This window comes from Herpailurus yagouaroundi, unplaced genomic scaffold (genome assembly GCF_014898765.1).
Source record: "Herpailurus yagouaroundi ecotype Mexico unplaced genomic scaffold, PumYag 183, whole genome shotgun sequence".
NCBI classification, from domain to species: domain Eukaryota; kingdom Metazoa; phylum Chordata; class Mammalia; order Carnivora; family Felidae; genus Herpailurus; species Herpailurus yagouaroundi.
This window is the reverse complement of record NW_024412414.1, coordinates 15,790,837-15,812,189: the sequence shown is the minus strand read 5'-3', so window position 1 is coordinate 15,812,189 and position 21,353 is coordinate 15,790,837. Positions and strand designations below refer to the sequence as shown.

Here is a 21,353-nt window from a genome sequence, read left to right as displayed (position 1 = left end):
AAATAAACCTCTCAAAGTTGTAAATTAAAAAATAAACATTCTTGAGAAAATGTCAAATGCAGGCCTGAGAGAAAGGCCAAAAAATCCATTTAAGGGAATATTGCAGGGAATCCGTCCCCAGAAAATTGGGAGAAAACACTCGGACTGGTGATTGAATATAAATTCACCGCCTTCAGCCGATTTGTAATGAAATGAACCTTTAGCTAGGGGTTGCTATATACTTTTAGAACGGACTATGAGCCATGCCTGCAGTGGAGGGAAATCAAAAAATATGCACCAGAATATTAAAATAAAAGCGAGGGTGAACAAATGGAGAGGGCAAACAGAGTATCTGGCACCATGTCTGGGTGTGCAAATAAAAAGTCACAGAAAATACTCCCCCCACTGCGTGGCAGGTGCATTTAACCTATAAAATGTACCCATACACCGACTGCTCAGGCTGGTAGGCTTTCAGTGGCAAATCCTGAATGCTAGAGACATTTTCTTAGGGTCTCTGGTCGCTTCCCACCTTCATGGTTTGGCACGTGCTTCAACATACTCAGAAGCACAGTACACAAACACCACGGTGGCAGTCACCTCCAAGATGGCCCCAATCATCATGCCTTTTGGTATTCACACCCTGTGTACTCCCCTCCCACATCGTACCAGAGTTGTTTTGTGCGACCAACAAAATACGGCAGAAGCAGTGGTGTGTCATTTCCAACACTAGGTTATAAACGCCACCGCATTTTCCATCTGTTGTTCATTCTCCCTCCTTCTTTCTCTTTCTGATCACTTGTCCTGGGGGAAGGCGGCTGGCATGTCTTGAGTAGCCCTTTGGAAAAGCCCACCTGGGGAGCAACTGAGGCCTGGTGCCAACAGCCTGGGAAGACTGGAAGAAGCCTTGGCAACAGCAAATCTCTGTGAGGGAACCACCGTCAACACAGATCCTCAGGTGGGCCTTCTGACGACCACACTCCAGGTGGCCAGCCTGACTGCAACCTCCTGAGAGGCACTGAACCACAAGAGCCCAGACGAGCTTTCCCCAGATCCTTGACGCTCAGAAACTGTGAGACATTAAATTTTTGCTTTTGCAGACATGGTAAACTTGGGGGATATTTGTTATACAGCAATAGACAGCGACTACACCCACTGATGACACCACGTATTTAGTGAGTTGTTACAATGTACCAGACAATGCATGGAGTGTACTTCACGAACTGTCTCACTTAATAATACATCACACACCCTATGGTGCAGGTCCTACTTTGTTATTCCCAGGTTATTATACAGGATTGCAGGGAGGATTAAATGACATATAAAGCACTTGGAAGAGTGGCTGGCACTTAGTGAGTACCTTCTAAATGTTAGCTATCAAGACTATGACTATTCCCGTCAGAGGAGAATATCACGGGTTAGCAAGAGCTTGCTCTGGGCCACACTGCCGGGAGGTAGCAAACACACATTACACATCTCCCAGATTCCAAGGCCCATGTTCTAAAACCAGGATGCTTCTTCCTCTGACAAAAAAGTCTCCAGTAAACAGAACAAAACATATGCTATAAGCAAAAGTAATTAATTCCCGGGTTACCTATGGTCTTGGATTAACCATGATTTTGGGGTCTTAGATTAAAATCCTCTTTGCGTGGGGTGGTGGGTCAAAAATATTCCTGAAGGCTACAAACCTGTTTTTAAACATTAAAAAACACTGAAAGCAAGGACTTGGCAAAAAACAAAAGCCTACTAACAAATTGAGATTTTTATTTGGTGTAAAAATTTACTGAATACCAGCGGCATTTACAACATGAAACTGACTGAATGTTGCCCTGAGTCACTAAGTTGCACCTATCCTTAAGATGAAATCAAATAACAGAGGGTTCTATGTGCACTACTCAGGCCAAATCCTGAACCTGCAGAGAAACTAACTTAAGGGTTCTGTTACTAGGTTCAGAAGTAGTTGTTGAATTAAAAACAGTCAGAGAGGTCCAGCCCTCTGACGAACATTGTTTTTTGTCTTGAGCACATCACAGGTAGGGTTATAATCTCTGCGAGATTAAGTACTCTATAAAAGAATAGGAAATAACAGAAGCTACAGGCTGGTAATGTTCAAAAAACTCATTTCAACCAAGTCTCATCCAGTCGATTAATCAACATCCACCTTTTATCTTCGGAGGCGAGCCTTCAGTTCTACGTAATTCGCTGTTGAAGGAACATCTGTTCACTGCTGAGATTTACTCAGCCTAAGTGCTTGTGGAATGAGAAACTAAGAAATGTGGCCTTAATCCTATTCCACCTTGAAGAGGTCTCGCCTCCTCTGTGGTTAGGCAGCTTGAAAAAGGTACTGGCGTTCTGCACTCTCATTACTTTATGATGCTCTCGTCATTTACCAAAGTAACCCAGAGACTTCAAGTAACACTGCCAATGAGGGCATCCATACTCTTTGAGCCTGCAAGGAGTCAAAGTTCAATTCCTTCTGGCAGGGTTTTCAAATTGTGAAGGGAGCAATCAGTAGAACCAAATCCCGCGGGACTCTAATGCGAGGAGACATTCCTTTTTGCCGGTACACACTTGTCCACAGTCCACTCGCCAAGTTCCTTTCCCGTGGTTATTTTGTGGCTGTACCTGGTAAGTACCCAAGAGCACCTAGGGGGCGTCATCCCAGACTGCTGGAGCCTGGAGAGTAGGCACCTGCTGAAATCGCTCCCATCTAGCAACCATGTGTGAGCTCGGCCTGAGAAGCAGATCACCACTGGTGTGGCCACCAGAAGTACTTCAAACATGGTCCTTGTAAAGACAGCTTGTAAGGAAGGCCCCAGGCCTCTCCCCACTCCCCCTCCTGGAACAGTTTAACCAGACAGGTGGGGCAACCCAAAGCAATCCTGCCTCCCTTCTTGTACCCTGCCCCATGCCCATGCTCCCAATTCATCATGTGGGGAGCTCAACTCAGTCTACACAAACGTTGCAGGTTCTCACCCATTTGCTGAAAAAACAGAACAAAACAAAACAAAACAATACAACCTGCCGGAGGGATAGACTGAGTAGGAGGGGTAGCTTATGGGAGGAAGGGAAGGAAATTAGGTTATGTGCAAGGGACACTGTAGTGCCTTGGAATACAATTTCCAATATAGACGCTGGCACCAGGTGTTCCAATAAACCCTTTTGTTTGTAATATGATTTTATTGGGGGCAATCCAATTACAGAGAAGTTCAAACCACCATCCTTAGGGTAAGACCTGAGGCCAGGGTCTAACTATTAATAACTCTATTAATACTCCTCTTCACCAAACAAACCGTGTCTGCCCTTGGCTGTTGTGACTGCCTGTCAGAGAGTGCCCTGATCCTAAAACCGCTGGGACAGGAAGGCCAGCCAACCTGAGATCAGCCACAGCTCAAAGCCACTGTTGTCAAAACTGTGGCCAAGACGTTATCAAGTCCAGCAGAGTTTGCAGCTCTCAGAACTCAGCAGCTGGGACAGGCCCTTGGTAACGTGGTATTTCCCATTGCTCAGAACTCCAAGTGACCCTCTAGATTTTTCCTCTGCTGAAACGGTATCAGTTCAAGATCCGAGTAGGCTCAAACCTTTGGTCCTCTGCACTCACGGATGGGTCTCTCTGCTCGGAAAAGCTGCCCATGGTCAGTCTGACTTCCTTGGCTAGCTCTCTGCTCAACCATGCTGAAGACAGGCTCTGCTCTGTTCTTTCCTGGACACCATCTCTAGTTGGCTCTTCAAGTCCAAATCGGAAAGGAAAGCTCCCCTGGGACCTCCTCCCTAGCCTGCTCCCCACAGTCCACGCTTGCTTCCGTACCAGCCCTGGGTCACTGACAAGGGCAGTTGGTAGTTGCACCTCTCACTGTACTACACTGTGTGTCCTCAAGACAGGGGACCTTTCCTTGGTCGATCTGCACCCCTCCCACAAGCAGACGATGGATCGGTCTGAAGAAATGCTGTCAGTGCATAACCTTGCTCCCAATTCGGTATGTTTAGAGTGGCTCCTGCCCCTGTGTACACACGGCTTTCTCAACCACACGTCCCACACCAGTTTCTTCCCCATCAGGGTCCCAGGAGAAGCACGTTCTGCTCTTGGCGCCCATGTAGTTTCTGGGGGTGGCACTTCTGAATCTTCCACTCACAGTTCTGTGAATGAGGTACTTGTATTATTCTTAGCTTAGGGCTAGGAATTAGGGATCAGATAAGTGACTTGTCCAAGGCCATGAAAGTGTAGTAAAAGACACACGCGGGATTTGGCCCAGTCTGTCCTGACCCTGAAATCTGTGCTCTTCACCACTATGTGTGCAAACAGCTTATCCTTATAGGCTTTTGGACCCTTCGACATGGGGGCTGTATATGGCCATCTGAGGTGTCAGAGGGTAAAAGGGTCACGCCCTTGCAGGAGTACATCACTTTGGAGAATAATCTTCTCCTCTTACCTCAAAGTAACAAAAAAATGGAGACAACACAATTTATTAAACTTTATAAAAAGGTCAGATGATAGAAATCTATCTCCTAAAAGACAAAGAGCTGGGTATATGGAAACCCAGAGTTCATGAGAAGCAAATCACTCATTCTACCCTTGAAAAGAAAAAAATGGAACCAAGTATTCAAATTTACGAGCAGGTTGTTCATAAAATTTATAGTGTCATTTAAAATTTTTTTTTCAACATTTATTTATTTTTGCGACAGAGAGAGACAGAGCATGAACGGGGGAGGGGCAGAGAGAGAGGGAGACACAGAATCGGAAACAGGCTCCAGGCTCTGAGCCATCAGCCCAGAGCCTGACGCGGGGCTCGAACTCACGGACCGTGAGATCGCGACCTGGCTGAAGTCGGACGCTTAACCGACTGTGCCACCCAGGCGCCCCTATAGTGTCATTTTAAAAACTTAAGGGAAGGGGCGCCTGGGTGGCTTAGTTGGTTGAGCATCCAACTTCAGCTCAGGTCAGGATCTCACACTCGGGGAGTTCCAGTCCCGCGTCGGGCTCTGTGCTGACAGCTCAGAGCCTGGAGCCTGCTTGGGATCCTGTGTCTCCCTCTCGCTCTCTGCCCCTCCCCCACTGAGGCTCTGTCTTTCTCTCTTTTTCTCAAAAATTAAACAGTAAAAAAAAAAAAAAACGTAACAGACATCAGAGATTCTCTAATCCGCCTCTCTCACCTTATGAAGGAGGACAGAAAGGTCCAAGAAGAGTGAAAAAGAGCAGAACGACAAAGCTAGCGAGGGGACACAGCAGGACTAAGCCCAGGTGTCTTCCATCCCCGCCCAATGTCCTTTCCATTATCCAAGCGTGGCAAATTGTTTCAACACGAAGGGCACCTCTGACTGACCGGCAGTGGCTGCCTGGAGTGACAAGCTGTGAAGGCTCTGAAGCCATGGGGGGGTGGGGGGGGTGGGGGGTCTGAGGATAAGAAGGCAGTGAGTGATTAATCAGGCCTGATGCAGGGATGGGTCAAAAGATGAAAGAGTCAGCTGCTCCCTTCTTAAGGTCTTTATTCACAGAAATGTGTCTATTTAATTGTCGTGAACTCATAATTTATCTCAAGAGCAATTACATTAATACCATCACAAGAGTCTAGTTCATTAGACTGTTACAAATCTATTTCAAAGAGAAAACGCATTTTGATTTGCAACACGGGATCCCAGAAACCTGGACTCTGCTTTAGAGGAAAGCCACCAGAAAGGGAGATGAAGGTAAGCTCAGTGGAGAGCAACACACTGGAGAGTCTCAACTCTTCACCCTCCTCAACGCTTTTACATTAGATGTACACGCCATGTCCCACTGGCCACCGTGACTACCACTCAACTAGGCTGTATCAGAATGGCTAAATCATGCATTTACTACCTGGTTCCTAAAGGCATCTGACGTGTTCTTTTGTTTTGTTTACACATCTCTGACAGTCTTCAACTCCATTTTCTAAAACATCACATAAGTGAAAGTACCCGTGCAACGTGCTAAGAGAAAGTTCCTATTTTGTGATGGCTCTGAGCAGGCTCAGCTGAGTACCCTAAGACCCTGCAGGAAGGAAGGGGCCCTAGGATATCCACAGGGCTGGTCTGGAAAGCCCCCCAACAATGAAAGGACCTGGGTTGCCAGATACCATCACATAAGTAATACAGCCTTTGAGGGATCTTGAACTGACAATGTTTCTGAGGACAGGACATTTTTTGGTGTTTCTGCCAGGAAGATCCAGAAACTGTCATACACGCCTAGGTCAATCCAAAGCATCCAGCCTCTCTCCAACACTCCTCATTACACTAGCATGACTGGTCCCTGGACACCAAAGGGCTTAGGGAATTGCTACTGATGGTTTCCTATGCTATTGTAAGTAAAATAAAATGTTCTTGTGCATTAGAGAACCAACACGCCTACCTTGCCTTTGCTTCATAATCCAGAGTAGAAGAGGAAATTTTCCCTCTACGGCGGAGTTTAACGAACAAGACAAGATCACTGTGGTTGTTACAGATATCCCAGGCACCCGAGCGGCTGATCAAAGCACAGAGGGAGAACGTCACCAAGAAAAATGTCCAGGGTTAAGGGAAGACCTTCATTTTGCAGCAGTCCAGAAGAAGCCACAAAGATACGCCTTCTGAAGCTCACTCTCCCTGCTTGCAAAGTCAACATAACGAAGATGTGAGAAAGAGCAGTTAACATGTAGCTTTTAGGCTAGATGCACGTTTGCCATCAGGATGCTCTGTCAATGATGTCTTCACAGGGCTGTCAGTTGTCCCCGGGAAGAAATGTGTCTGGGTTCACAAATGCTGCAGTACTTCCAGAAAAGGACAATTTACCTTCTAGTGTTCATCAGGGGCTATCACGGCAGCTATCGTAATGCTGTTTCTGGTTTCCTGTCACTAGCTCTTGCCTGTGCAAAGTGTCGGCCCTGTAGTTAACCAAATGTATGCCTATTCTTTAAGATGCAAATACAGAGGTGATGGAACCTATGTGCTATAAAGTGAGGTTACTTATCTGGTTGATCATGTTATCCACAACATACAGCCTTATAGACCAGTGGGGAAGGGTTTAGCAAGAAGCTACAAATACAACTGCTTCTACTGAGCAAGGGGTCCTGCTTTCTTGGAACCACAGCCTAATCAAGAATTCGGTGGGAACAAAGTCCACTGATGATATCAGCAAGCGAGGCTTCAAAATTAGCCGTGAAACACTCTCTACCCTTGCTTTTTCCTGATTTGTTTTCAGAGGATGGACAGAATGTCCATTCTCTCGGTCCCCTTTCTAGGAAAAAAAACTGCAACCCCATCACTTAAAAGAGGAATTGGGTTTCACTGACAAGGCTGGAAAAGGGATCCCAAATGGAGGAGACAGTGGACAGAAAGGCACAGAAGCATGACATTCTTGGATGTACCTGTAACACAGGATGGCTGGTGTGTCAGGCTTGGGTTACAGCCAACTGGAGAGGTAAGTGGGGGCTGGGAGGGGACGGGAAGGGCCCTGGGGACCTATGGCAGCCAGAAGAACTTTCTTCCATGAGGTAAAGATGAATCACATCATGGCTTCAGAAAAATGTTTAACTCTTGCAGAAAGTGTAACAAAAGGATTGCAGGAAGGAGAAAATGGACAGCAGGTGGGAATTAAGGAAAGAGGTACAATGACCCTGGCAAGATAAAGGGGGGTCTGGGGTGGAAATGCAGAGTAGGGGACAGATATGAGAGACAATGACAGGAAATGAGAGCTCACAGGAACTGACAGGTGAGTGAGTGAGTAAGCAGAGTCCAGAACATTTGCAAGATTGCTAGCTTGAGCAACTGGGTGGATGACAATGCTAGGCAGACTTAGAGGGTAAGGACGAGGAGAAGGAGGGAAAGCAGGAGTCTGGCTCATAAGCCTTAGGCTTGACGTATGTTGACATCTGAGCAGAGATGTCCCAGAGACGGGGTGGGGGGAATACAAATCTGGGTTCTGGAGATGCGGCATGGTAGATATGGGAGGTGCCTAAGCAAAGACTGCTCAGAGCGTGTAGGGAGAGGTGAGGTCACAGGAGCACGGGGAGGGGTTGCTCAAATGTCCCAAGACCCAGGGGTTAAGAACTGACAGTGCTTGCTGGGTATGACAGCAGGAAGATCTCACAGTGTCCTGTGCCAGAAGATCTTCAGGAGAAAGGTGGGGAAAGAAGCCAGAATGTGACACAGAAAGTCAAAAAAAAAAAAAGGACAACAGACTATTCTTCCAAGATGACTAGTAGCTACCAGCAGACATCGAGGAGGCAGGGTTTGCCTTGCTGCAAAGCGGGGCCAACACTCCAGGAGCAGCAGCGCGCCACCCGAGGGCTCGTTAAAAATTCAGAACCTCAGGTCCATCTCCAGGATAAAGGAGTCAGAATCCGCACCTGAGCAAGATCCTCAGCTGATGTGTTTGCATATTCAAGTCTGAGAAGCTGCTAATGAAGGAGGCTTGGACTTCCTTTGTGAGCAGGACCCGAGGCACCTGGGAAGACGGAGAGCAAATGCTCTCCTAGGAGAAGGGAGATGAGGTGACAACAGAAGGAGGGAATTTGACCTTAAAATGAAGCCAGAAAAAGCCAGACATCCTAGTATTTTCTTCCTTTCTCCAATTTCCAACAAATACACCTGGGTGACGAAAGTAAGCTTTCTACTTCCAGAGAACTGAGGGTCTCAGTTCTCTGATGCGTGAAACAGGGATAATGGGGATTAATTTCACAATTAATTTAATTTATATCATCATCAACACGATGGAATGGGAAATGCTTTCCTCAAATCCTCTTTACATCTTTTGAGAATTGAGGCCCTTACAGAATCTGAACCAATGACACAAGGATATTACAGGGTTTCAGATATGGCTCCGCCTCAGATTCTTCATCGTAGAAGTAGTTTTCCTACCATGATGTGTCTACTAATGGTCTGGCAGCTTCAGAGTCAAATATGGTTTGCATCAGAAAGAATTAAGTCCTCCGTTTAGGACAGACAGTATTTCATTCTTCCAGCAACTTTCTGAATGAGATCTCTGTCAAGTAGAAACCTAGAGGGGTAGCAAGACATGTTCATTTTAAACTAGAAGACCATGAAAAATGGTTTTTTTTAATACAGGCACTGTGAGAAACATAGCTAGCATGCAAAGGATGACAATTAAGTAAGTCAATTTCAGGAAAATTGGTAGGTAATCTGATGTGTGTTGATGTATCCGTCTCCACACGTAATGTTTAAGAAGAAATTTGGAAAAACTTACAGGCAAGGCAAGGCTGATAAAAACCTGTAATTACAACCAAAGGGCGGCCCGTGTAGCCTCTTTATCAAGTAATTAACAACATGTCTGGCCACAACGGCATGTGACTCAGTGTTTCCAATTTCTTTAAGTGAATTTTAAAGCTATTACCAACGCCCTTGCCAACACACAGCAAGAGATGGGCTGAGGAGCTTTTGTGCAAAAAACTTTATCTTCATCAGAGGAAGGTAAGTGGATCAAGCTGACAGGGAGCAGGCAAACAGCACGCGGCAAGGACGGAAGAGTGTGGTGAGGGAAACAGAAAAATAATCAACACACTACCAGACACTGGGGTCGGGGAGATGCCAATGGCTGTAAATGGCTTGCTTTTAGGTCAACAGCTTGAATCCGGCTCCGATGGGCAATAACTCCAAATTCTATGGCCTGTGTAAGAGCCCATGGATGGCAGGGGTGGGATTACAATCCAGGCCCAAGTACACAGCTGGGAATTTCCACGGCTTTAGACTTGGCAGGGCACACACAGACTGGAGAGGAGACTGGGAGAAAAACGATCATTCAGCCGACCGATACGATTTTTCAAACACCAAAACAGCCCCATTAAAACCAACAGACAAAAAAAGCCATACGCTGGCTTAGCAGTTGTAGAGTTTCTGTTTGGGACAATGGAAACACCGTGGATATAGACAGGGTGATGGTTATATAGCCCTGAGAATGTAATTAATGCCACTAAATCATACATTCAAAAATAGATGAAACGGTAAATGTTAGGTTATACAGATTTAAAAAAAAAAAAAAAAACAAGAACAGAAACAAAGGAAAAACCATACATTTAACTTATCCAGTCCATGAAAATTTCCTCAATGTAGCATCAGCCAAGCTGGGAGGCAGACCTGGGAGGTATTTTGTGTTGTGATTATTTATGAAGCTACCAGTACCTGTTTGTCATTGATAACATTCAGACCTGAGCGTCAGACATGTCAGAAGTCAGAGACGTTTAACTTCACATCAGAAAAACTAAGTATTTTTAAAGTGTTGGAGGGACACCTGGGTGGCTTAGTTGGTTGAGCATCGGAGTTCGGCTCAGGTCATGATCACACAGTAAATGGGTTCGAGCCCTGCGTCGGGCTCTGTGCTGACAGCTCAGAGCCTGGAGCCTGCTTCAGATTCTGTGTCTCCTTCTCTCTCTGCCCCTCCCCCGCTCATGCTTTGTCTCACTCTGTTTCTCAAAAATAAATAAATGTAAAAAAAAAAATTTTTTTTTAAATAAAGTGTTGGAAAAATATTAATACAGTAACCTAAGAAATACACTTAAACCTATGCTCTATTATAAGATAAATATGCCTTGGAATCAAAATGTCTTTTGCTCCAAATTGGAAGTCCATTGTATTTATACTGTCCTCCCTACCACCAATAAACTGGCTAAACATATAAATACTCAACATTTCCAATTTATACAGGAATCAAATGGATTTTCATAGTGAGTATAATTAAAAAAAAATAATTACCAGTACTGAGCACTAACTTCTATAAAGAAGGGATCTAAATGTCAATTTCTGGTACTGATTTTCATCAGCTTCAGTATCTCTGAACTTAGAGATGTTTCCTAAGAAACAGTTTTAGGCTTTGAAAACCAAGGCACTTGAATAATTTTTTTTTACCAAACTTAGATAGCGTTTAATTCTGTATCTTATTATCAGATGGTCAAGATCTTCTTCAAAAAGAAAACAAAGAACTTTTACCCCTGGAAAAAATAACACCAATACAATAAACACTTAAGTAATAAAATGGAACAGAGGAAACCCAAACTATCATTTCCTACATTCGCTCTGCACAACTCCCAGGAGAAGGCTGCCTTCCCTTTCTATATTTTCTGGGAGGCCAACTAATCAGTTCATTAAAATATACAAGATGAAGACGTCACAATTACCCAAAGCCAACTAATTACCGCTGAGACTGCCTGGGACACAACACAGCTCACTCTTCTAGCAACATCCAAGCCTTCTCTGGCTGAAAAGAAAAACCAAGTTTTTTGCAGAGTCAGAACAAATGTGCCACCATTAAAGAGCCAAAACATTCACCATCTTGAATTCCTGCAAGTGTCTTAAGAATGGTTCTTATGTAAGCCAGTAATTTGTGTGTTGCTGACACCCAAGTGTGGAAAACATCTGGAACCCATCTAACTGTCCCAAGGATTTCTCATTCACTGCCTCAAGTGTGGCCTTTTACTGCTCCCTGTTCAAAGCATTCAACTTTGAGGCCATTTCTCAACAGGGCAAAGCCTCCCAGAAATATCACCTCATGAGAAGCCCAGAAACCATTTTCTTATCTCAGAGCAGTGTATAGAAACACACACACACACACACACACACACACACACACACACACACACACCATACACCAACTGCAGACTGATTTGCTCCAACTTTAGATATGCTCTTTTCAATAAGGGTGTGATGGAGGCATTAGGCTTTTATATTTTATGAGGGCAAATGCAAGGCATGGTCTGTGGCTTGACTTTTAGATTAATTGTCAAGCCACATGCCAGTACAGGTCCTCTAGCTACTAGATGAAATCCCCCTTTGAAAGAAATGGATGAAAATCTAAGTTTTTGCCCTAAAAGTTTCCTGGGGGGGGCCCGGGGGGGGGAAGCTGAGCCTTTTGGGCAGAAATAACCCAAGAATGAGGTGTACAAAGATACAGGTACAATTTAAGGAAAAGAGCACTATGAGGAACTAAACTTGTCTCCAAATACCTCTACCAATTTCATATCAACCTTTGCCACCTTCTCCCACACTGCCTTCATTATTCTTTGTGCCTCAACCACAACATCCACTTTCAGTTCCTCCAACAGGCAAGCCCTTTCTGGCCTCAGGGCCTTTGCACGTGCTATCTGTCCTGCTTCGAACAACCTTCTTCCCAACTCTTGCCTTGGTTGCTGCCTTCTTACAGCCTGCGTTCTTGGTTTAAATGACCCATTTCCTAAAAGACCACCTGCCTACCATTTCTAAAACTGTCAGCTTTTTGGTTTTTCTTTGCCTTGGTCTCCATATTTATTTCTTATCTTAGTAGAAATTATATTCATTGGAGGTGGGAGGGTGGACGGACAGCATCCTCTTTTTTACCTGTAGGACCAGCTCCACTCAGAAGAGCCCCATGCTTGGGGCTTAATGCTCTGCAGTCACTATCTTGAAAGTCTTAATAATTTTACCTTCGAATTTGTGTTTTGAAACTGAAATCTGATTATACGATGTATCTGCCGGAGGCTTATAGGCTTGTCTCACATGGCGTCACCCTGGGTGCTGCTGGCTTCCTCTTCCCTGCCTCTGCTGCTGACTCCATCCTTGGTGGGGGCTGGGCCAGGAGAGGGTTGGAGTCAGGTGTATGTGACTGTGGCATCTTTAGGTGGGGCATGGCAGTGGAGGTTTCCCAGTATGTTCCGTGTGGGGTTAGGGCTGCAGACCCATGGAGATACCTTCCCTTCCCCGGCGGGGTCACGGGGCGATGGGCAGGCAGCTGATGGGAAGGGGACCCAGCAGTTCGTTGTGCGTGTGGCAGATTGCAGGGCGGGCCCCCAGCAGCCTGTGCGGGTCTGCACTTGCAAGTGTTCTGTGGATAGCTCTATGCCTGAGGGAGCACAACATCAAACAGCAAATAAAAACCCCACAGTGGGTAGACAGAGAGACCACGGGAGAAAAGGAAACAGCATTATTTACATGCCTTTAAATGACTGACCCCCTCTTCAGAGTTTTCAAACACCGTGGCTCTCTGCTTTCATTCCACACTGGTCCCTGCAAATCAGGAAGCTTACCCTGTTTACGACTATATCCCTGGCATCCAACACAGATCCTGAACTTTTTTTTTTAATGTTTATTTATTTTTCAGATAGAGAGAGACAGAGTGCAAGGAGGGGAGGGGCAGAGAGAGAGGGAAACACAGAATCCGAAGCAGGCTCCAGCCTCTCAGGTGTCAGGTCAGAGCCCGACGTGGGGTTTGAACCCACACACTGTGAGATCATGACCTGCGCTGAAGCCAAACACTTAACCCACTGAGGCGCCTCCCTACCTCCTTTTGTTTTTTTTCCCAACTTCTGTTGAATAGAACCCTCTACACCTTTCTGTCAGAACTAGTTTCAAGGGGTGGGAGGAGGGCTTTCAGAGGGCGCACTACCGAAGACTGAAGGCAGTATCTGACGTCCTCGCTGGGCTTCCGGGCAGCTTCCTGGATGCTTGCAGGCACCCGAGGCGGCGGTGGTGCAGAATGTTCCCGGCTACGTGAACCCACCAACGTGATTACAGAAGAATGATGGGATCTCACGGGAGCCTGTGGAATCAAACCCCGTGACTCATGACCACGTCTCTTCATCCGGGAGCCTATGCACTGACTAAAAATCCTCTGCTAAACTGACTTCAATTGCCACTATCTGCCCTACAGAACCTTAAAGACATGAGTTTTCTTCTACACAGCTAATTTCATCTTTACACCCCAGCACCCCTCTCCCTCTGTGAGGATATGTAAGCAGCAATGCCTGCCTTCCTCCCCCGGGGGGAAAGGAGAGCCCCACATGGGCCAGAAGGCTCTGCATGGCTGGGGTAACACTGACCATCCCATCTCAGGCACCGACTGTCACCACTGCACACAGAACCCTAAGTCCCCTGCAGGCCACCAAGGGGAGGGAAAACACCGAGCCTTGTCAGGATTCCTGTTTATGTACAATCAGGATACCCTGAAGCTTTTTGGATCCATGCATCACTCGGCCGAGAAAGACTCCAAGCCCCTCTTATCATTCATGGCAAGAGTGATTCGTGCTTCACTGGCATGGGTGTCCGCACCCAAGGTGGGCAAAAACCTCACAGCCACATTTGTACCTGTGGCCAAAGATTCTATCCTTCATCAATTCTCCGGCTAGAAGTTCAAATGCATGCCACGTCAGCAAAAACTGGGGGTATGTGGTTACTCGTCTCTACTGCGATCAGCATGAAATCCTACGTAAGGAGAAAAGGCTGCTGAGAAGGTACATTCAGACTCCAATGGCCCTTCTGGTGGAGGCCTGCTTCTTTGGCAGGCACGACGCCACAGAACTCTTGCCTGAAATAAAGAACGCAGTCAGGGGCTACTGGTCTCTGCACCTCTGAACTTCACAGCAATTTAAGCAACAGGGCCCAACTGGCTGCCAAAGAAAACAGTGTCAGAGGACTCTCCAGCCAGAGGTAAGTGCGGGTGTAGCAATCCTGAAATGCACAGCCCCTCTCTCTTTGCCATCTCAGGCTGAAACTGCAGTATCAGGAGCCAATGAAACCCTGCCAGGCAAACCCGCCAAGGTCAGGGTCAGTTCAGTAAACTCCAGGAAGGCTCAGGGAGCCGGCTGCGATTCCCAACGGTCCCAATGGCTAAAGGCTCACACGCCATGACCTTCTGGCCCTGCTGGCAGCCAGGCAGGCTGCACAAGTAAGTCCCTGCGCCACGAGGGCCCCTGCTCAGGTTACAGAAACTCCTATTTTAAATCCATGAAAGTCTCTCCGGGGTGCTTAGGAGGAACTCCCGCAGCCAGGTCATTCCTGCTTCAGGGACTGCACGAAGATCAGCCTATAAATGACTCAATGGTCCACCAGGGGCTCCTCCCCAAAAGAAAAACTCACAAACCATTGTAAAGAGCAATCTTAGAAGATTCTGAGAACCAGCAGTGAAAACCAGCCAACATTTCTCATGTGCTCGACTCCTGGATCCTCTTCCTGGGCCCTATCACGTCTGTACACCGATTCAAAGGGTCTCTGAGATTTGTAAACTGGTTTTCCAACACTAAGGAATCAAAATATTCACAGAAGATCCTGTCGTGCTGTCTCCTCTTGCAAAAACGTGTAAGTTCAGGCAGCAGGGGCTTGTGTGTCTTCAAGGCAGTGACCTGTCTTCTTCTGTCTGTCTGAAGCCAGGCTGTGTGCCCATGAGCCCCCTCCCAACAGTGCCCCACCTCACTCATTCTTGTCCTTTGCCTCCTCTGCCCTAGGAGGCGCTTGGGTTTATGACCCTTGTCCTGAACATGCTCTGGAAAATGCAAGATTTACCACCCGTCCAAAGCACTGGTAGAGGATATTCACTGAGCGCCTCCATGCAGTTCTGTGCTCAGCAATATGGGAGCGCACAGGCGTGTTAGAAAGCCTCCCTTCACAGGACCTGAGAGCAAGGGGAAAGATGAGGCATATTTAAGAAAAGAGGCACTGGGGGAAGCAGTGTGGTACTGAGCTAAGCTGCGCCATCTGGATTTTCTGGGAACCACCAAAAATGAGCATTTCCCTTTCTTCCTTTACTTACAACTTGGAAATATTTCTCATACAAAATTTTATATGAAAAGAAATCTGAAAGTGGGAGGGAGGGTAGCTCTGGGGCCCCCATCTCTTTGGCTTTCCCTTCTTATTCCAGACCTTCTTTTTGGCCCCAGAGAGACCTCTCCTGGAACTCAAGGCTCCCCAAAGCCCAAGCTGAGCCCTCAGGGACCTGCATGAAGCCTGAGGTCTCTCCATACTCTCCTGCTGTGTCTGTCTGAGATGTCCCATGGAAACGAGCAGGGGGGTGTGATGGGAGAACTCCCTGTTACGTGCCACAAGAATACAACTGGTAAGAGATACGATGACAATACTCAGGACCTCATCTACAACATGGAGCCTATGAGTGACTGGAACTGTAAGGTAGAAGATCAAGTATCGTGGTACATCTCTAAACCATGAATGAGACTCACCACCCAAACATTCAAAATGGCACCCTAGCAGATGAGGAGGATGTCTACATATGTGCATGCCTGTGTTTGTACCCACACCCCTCCACACACACACAATATGAGCACTTGGCAAAACCCAGACAGACTGCAGGCTCAAATACCTGGTATTTCTGTAATGCGTCTCTCTCTTCACCTATACTGTATCCCCACTTGGTAACGGCTCCTTATTCCTCCCCTCCTTCTCTCAACACGGTTCAGCTGAACTTGACCCCATTACTAGTTCCAGAGATGAGCATGTGCCTGCCTCAGCCCGGCCAATAATACGGCTACAAATCTTTGGCATTAGTGATTGGTTAAAGGATGGCACATGACCTACACTGGTACAATCAGAGACTGCCGTAAGATTTTCGATGGAATTATAAAAAAAAAAAAAAAAGAGCTTGCTTTTACCCTGGGTGGGGCTGGGCTGACAGGAACAGTCTTGGAAACACTAGGGGCCATTTTTACCACCATGTGTGTACAGCATGGCCCCAAATGAAACCAACCAGAGTTAAGCACAGCTACGAGATGCAGACAAATCTACGTCAGATGACAAGATTTGAAGAGCTGGATCTCGTTGAGCCTAAAGCTAGATGCGCTTGTATTTTTCCACTGCTTGAGCCAATGAATTGCCATTTGTTCTTTGTTTTGTTTTGTTTACTGCTGAGGCCAATTTGGGCTGGGGTTAGACACATGCGTTCCAAAGAATCCTGACCAATATAATGTTCCTTCACTGAGCAATGTTGTACTTCAAGCTAGTTAAATATCTTCAGTGCATACTAAGGCTTTCTTACTACAAACCAAGAGAATTAAAAAGTAAAAGGCTATTTTCATGATCTGTGTATTCCTATCTCCAACATTACTCATTAAACAACTGATTCTGACTACATGTCCAAATCTGACCATTCCTTAAAGTAACTCCCTTTCCCTTGGTTAACTATGAAGCTCAGGGCACGACAGTCCTGACACATTTATAAACAGCTACTCCTGGGAAGATGTAGGAATAAAATCTATGTGTACCTTCTGTCAAGCCATTTGCCCTCATCCAAAGCAGCAGTAATATAATTCAAATACCTCACGTAACACTTATAAAGGGAAATACTTATAACCTATCAAGTACTATTTGCAGAAGTTTTGAGGCACCTGCTTATGGAATTTTTTTTTACTGAAATGGAGTATTTAAGAGCTGCTGGTTGTGGACATAAATTTCTTTACTTTCTTCAAGAAGCTTAATTTATAAAGTATTTTTTGCCCACCAATGACCTTTATCTTCTGCATTATTTTAAAGACACTTATGTAACCACATGAATTTATTCAGTTTCTTCAATGCCAAAAGACAAAATCCAAAGACTCTAACTTTTTTTTAACAAAGAATATGACTTCTGGCTCCTCGGCTGGCCATAGTGTAAGACAAAGCTTACTTTTCACGCACTAAACAGAAAAGAAAAAAATCTAGTAGTGCAAAACCAGTAAATCAAAAAATTGCTTTACAGAATGATTTACCGAAGAGTTCCTTTCAACAGCAAGATGTATTTATTCAGCAAGCGTCTTACCTTTTACGTAATTTTTAAATCGTCCAAGTAATATAAGAATACATTTTGTTTGACAAAAAATTAAAGCACGCCCGGCATAGCTAAAATTCCTGCACTCATCTCCAGTTCCGACAAGAAAGCAGTGTTGCCTGTCTGGGATGTGCCCTCCCAGATATTTTTCCTTATAGGTCTATACTGCTTGGTATGGATGTGTCTTTCCACAAATGCTGTCAAACATCATGCAGCATTATGTAACTTCCTTTTTTCTCCCAATAGTTGTATTTATTACAGATCTTTCCCTATTAGTTAGTGCACATATATTTGTCTCATTATTTGATATTCCATACTTTATTCTGTTGTTGATTGGCATTTAGGTTGCTTCTGATATTTTTTTTTCCTCCACTACAAATAATGTTGCCATGAGCCTCTCTTATACCAATAATAAAGGCCTTCTCTTGGGTTGATTCACACTCATTTTTCAGGCAAATAGATGTTATAGAACAAAAGGTGGCCAACAGACAAAAATACTGCTCCAAACTATCATAAACCAAAGGTGGTTTTTCCTCCATTTTTAAGGAAACAGATTATTTTGGGGGCACTTGGGTGGTTCACTAGGTTAAGCGTCTGACTCCTAATTTTATCTCAGGTCATGATCTAATGGTTCGTGGGTTTGAGCCTTGCTCTGGGCTCTGTGCTGACAGGGCTGGAGCCTGCTTGAGATCCTCTCCCTCCCTCTCTCTCTGCCCCTCCTCTGCATATGCTCTCTCTCTCCCTCAAAACAAATAAACTTAAAAAAAATTTTTTTTTAAAGAATTAGATTCTTTGCTTTTCAAAAATTGTTACAGAACCATAGCTCGTATTCAGTTTTACGTGATCAGATACCCTGTTCTGATCACAGATGGTTTAGAAACCACTGAAATATCAATACAGCAGCATCCTCCAAAATGCCCAATGTCTGGGGTTGGAGTAAGAACAGGGAGAAGGAAGGGCAAAGGGGGCTTCTATTAAATTACCAAAGGCAGTAGGGGACCTGTGGATGCCAGGTGGCTCTGATCTAGGTTTGCCGCTTACTGTAGCTGTATCCTCTGGAATGAGTTATGGAACTTCCCCACGCTTCAATTTCCTTGCCTGTAAAATTATTAGTGAACGTCATTGTTCTTACTGTTGTTATTGTCAGATTTCTTTCACTGTTTGGAAAACAATGTCCCCGTAAGAATGGGGGTTTATAAAGAATATCAGGGGAAGTCCTCGCTGCTTTTGAAGTCCATTATTAAGAGTGAACTTGAACTTGGCCTTTTAAACTTCTTTCTGATCTCCCCCCATCCCCCTTTTCCGATGTGAGGTATGTCACATTTCACTTTGGGCCCTGAGTATCTCCTAGCTCAATTACTAGGGCTGTGGGACGTTAATCGCCAAGGCTCCAGTCTATACCAGTGTCATTGCCAGAGTAATCCTCCTAAAACACAGCCTTAACAAGCTCTGCCCCCACCCAACAATGGTTCCTTGTTGTAAACTGGATTAAGGGAAGGCTCCTCATCCTTTTACTTTGGCAACTCAGTAACCCAGCCCACCTGTCAGGTCCCACCTCCGCTCAAGACTGGTCCCATTTTAACCACCTACTTTGATGTTCTGGGCCCTTTCCACCTCTGTCCACCACAGCCACACTTTGCAGAGACAACTCCTCTCTTTCCACATCTGTCTATCTAAAGCTCTGATTTCTCCGTGATGTCTAACCTAAATAACGTAGCCCATGTGGATCACTCCATCAACTCTTCTGCTCATTTTGAGCCTTGATTGTTTGTTTTTTCTCGTGTAACATGGCTCGATTTGTGCACGTCTGGTCTACCAAGACAGATTCCGATTTTCTCAAGCGGAGGCACGGTGTCATACATTCCTTATGTAGTTCACATGCTTTTCTTCCCAAGCAAAGTCCATTAGGTGATTCAGACATCTTGTAATCTTCGGAACTATCTGGATAGGTTATTTTAAACTCTTGCTGAAATTTTGCTATGACTTCAAGAACTCGATTAAAGCTGCAAAGTCCACACACAAAAACCACAGCTGCCTTAGTTTGCTGTGGGGGCTGTTAACAACCAAACCAATTTCTCCACTTGATTCCCATCTCTGATTAAATCGTGTCAACTGCCCTCCTGAGCAGGGCATCTTTCCAAGTCCTTTGTACACTCAAGTGGGAAGTAGATATCAGAGGTGATCCCTTTATTGAGAGACCCATGTACTGGTGTTTATTCCTAGGCTCTATGGAATCTGCTTCCCAACTAGGACTCACACATCCCATCTCCAGCTTTCCTGCCGTTTCCCTATACAGGTCACCATCATCATTCACCTTGCTAACTGCAGAAGACTCTTAAACTATCCCTTCAATGTTCAGTCTCTCCCACTTCTAACCTAGCGAGGATTCATTCAACATGTATCTGTTGTGTGCTTACTATGTAAAAAAATAAGCAGCCATGTCAGACATGGAGGAAGGTATAACCCTAGGCTCTCTGGGTGTCAAAGGAAAGCCGTGCAAATTTGACTCTCTGGTTCCATACTTGGTGGGAACAAAGTGGTTGACACTGTCATCTAAACTCTAAAATAAGCTGTCAAACGAAGCTCCTTGGATTATCTCCCGCTCTTAGAGTCGTGTTATTAAGGAAAGACGAAAAGCATAACAACAGCTGAAAGGAGAGAAAATCAGATGCTACCACACATGCATCTTGATTAAGTTGACTCATGATGCACAGAGTTAAGTGTAAAACTTGTTGTCTGAAGTAATTATTATGTTTTCAGTCAAAATTATAACTTGGTTGCAGCCCAAATGATAGGTTTTTACAGCAAAGATTCCATTTCCATAACGGTGTTCTTCACTGTCTAAATAAATGGCTTCTCAGAAGGGGTCTGTCAAGATAGATGTGAGAAGAGAAAGGAAGATACGTAGTTTTCTAGAAGTTTAGGCCACCATCAAGTACAATTATTTTCTTCAATATTCATTAAATATTACATTTAATATCTTTCTGAATGATCTTTTATTAGTGTGGTTCCCCTTCGCGCCACCCCCCCCCCCCCAAACAGACACACCTAAGTAAGGCTGCTTGATCTGACTTCCTTTTTTGCGGTATGTTATGTTCTGGAACCAGCATCCTGAAACCAGGCAACTGAAAAAAAGGACAATTTTCAATGTGTAGCTACAGAGAAGTCAGCTTGGTCAAGGATGTTAAGTGGTCAGATGTACGGCAAGTCCCTCAGGGGTCCAGGTATTTGTAAAGATCGGCTGTGGGATATCTTACAGAAAACTCTCCAGTGTGGCACAGGGTGGCAAGAGGCTCTCTTCAGCTGAAAGGAATGACCGAGAGGTATGGTATCAGAGCGCCACCTCCTGGCAGAGCTACAACAATGTTTTACACACTGCAGTTCTTTCTAGAGAAAACTTTTTGATCCTCTTAAAATAAGAAAAAGTGAAATTCTTCTGAGGCACAAAAGAGATGCGAAACACAGTTGTGGTTTTGCATTTTGGGGGCTGGATATATGGGTACTACTGGGCAGAGAATATTCTACTACCGCAGCTAGTTTTATTTTAGATAAGGCATTTTTATTGCAAAGTTTTCTCGATCTCAGTTTTAAAACGTTAACACTTTATTATAAATATAAAACGTCCTCTCAAAGAATTGTGGTAACTGTTTTTTAAAAAGAAAATGAACAAGTTTTAGATAGCTGTGTGTGTGTGTGTGTGTGTGTGTGTGTGTGTGTGCGTTTAAGTAGGTTCAATCTAGATTTTAATGGTTCCTTCAAAAATTTTTCTATTAGGTGCTACTTTTACAAGCAAATGTGTAAGTGGCACATTATTTACCTAGAAGATTCTACTGAGGTCATAAATCTGATGTGAGTTCCATTTACAAGTGACAGG

At 45.0% G+C, this 21,353-nt stretch overlaps 1 protein-coding gene across 1 annotated transcript in view; it reads right to left on the bottom strand.

Annotated features, from left to right (window-relative positions):
• Positions 1-21,353, bottom strand: part of PDZRN3 (PDZ domain containing ring finger 3) — a 245,239-nt gene that overhangs the window by 88,889 nt on the left and 134,997 nt on the right. The gene's annotated exons all lie outside the window — the stretch shown is intronic.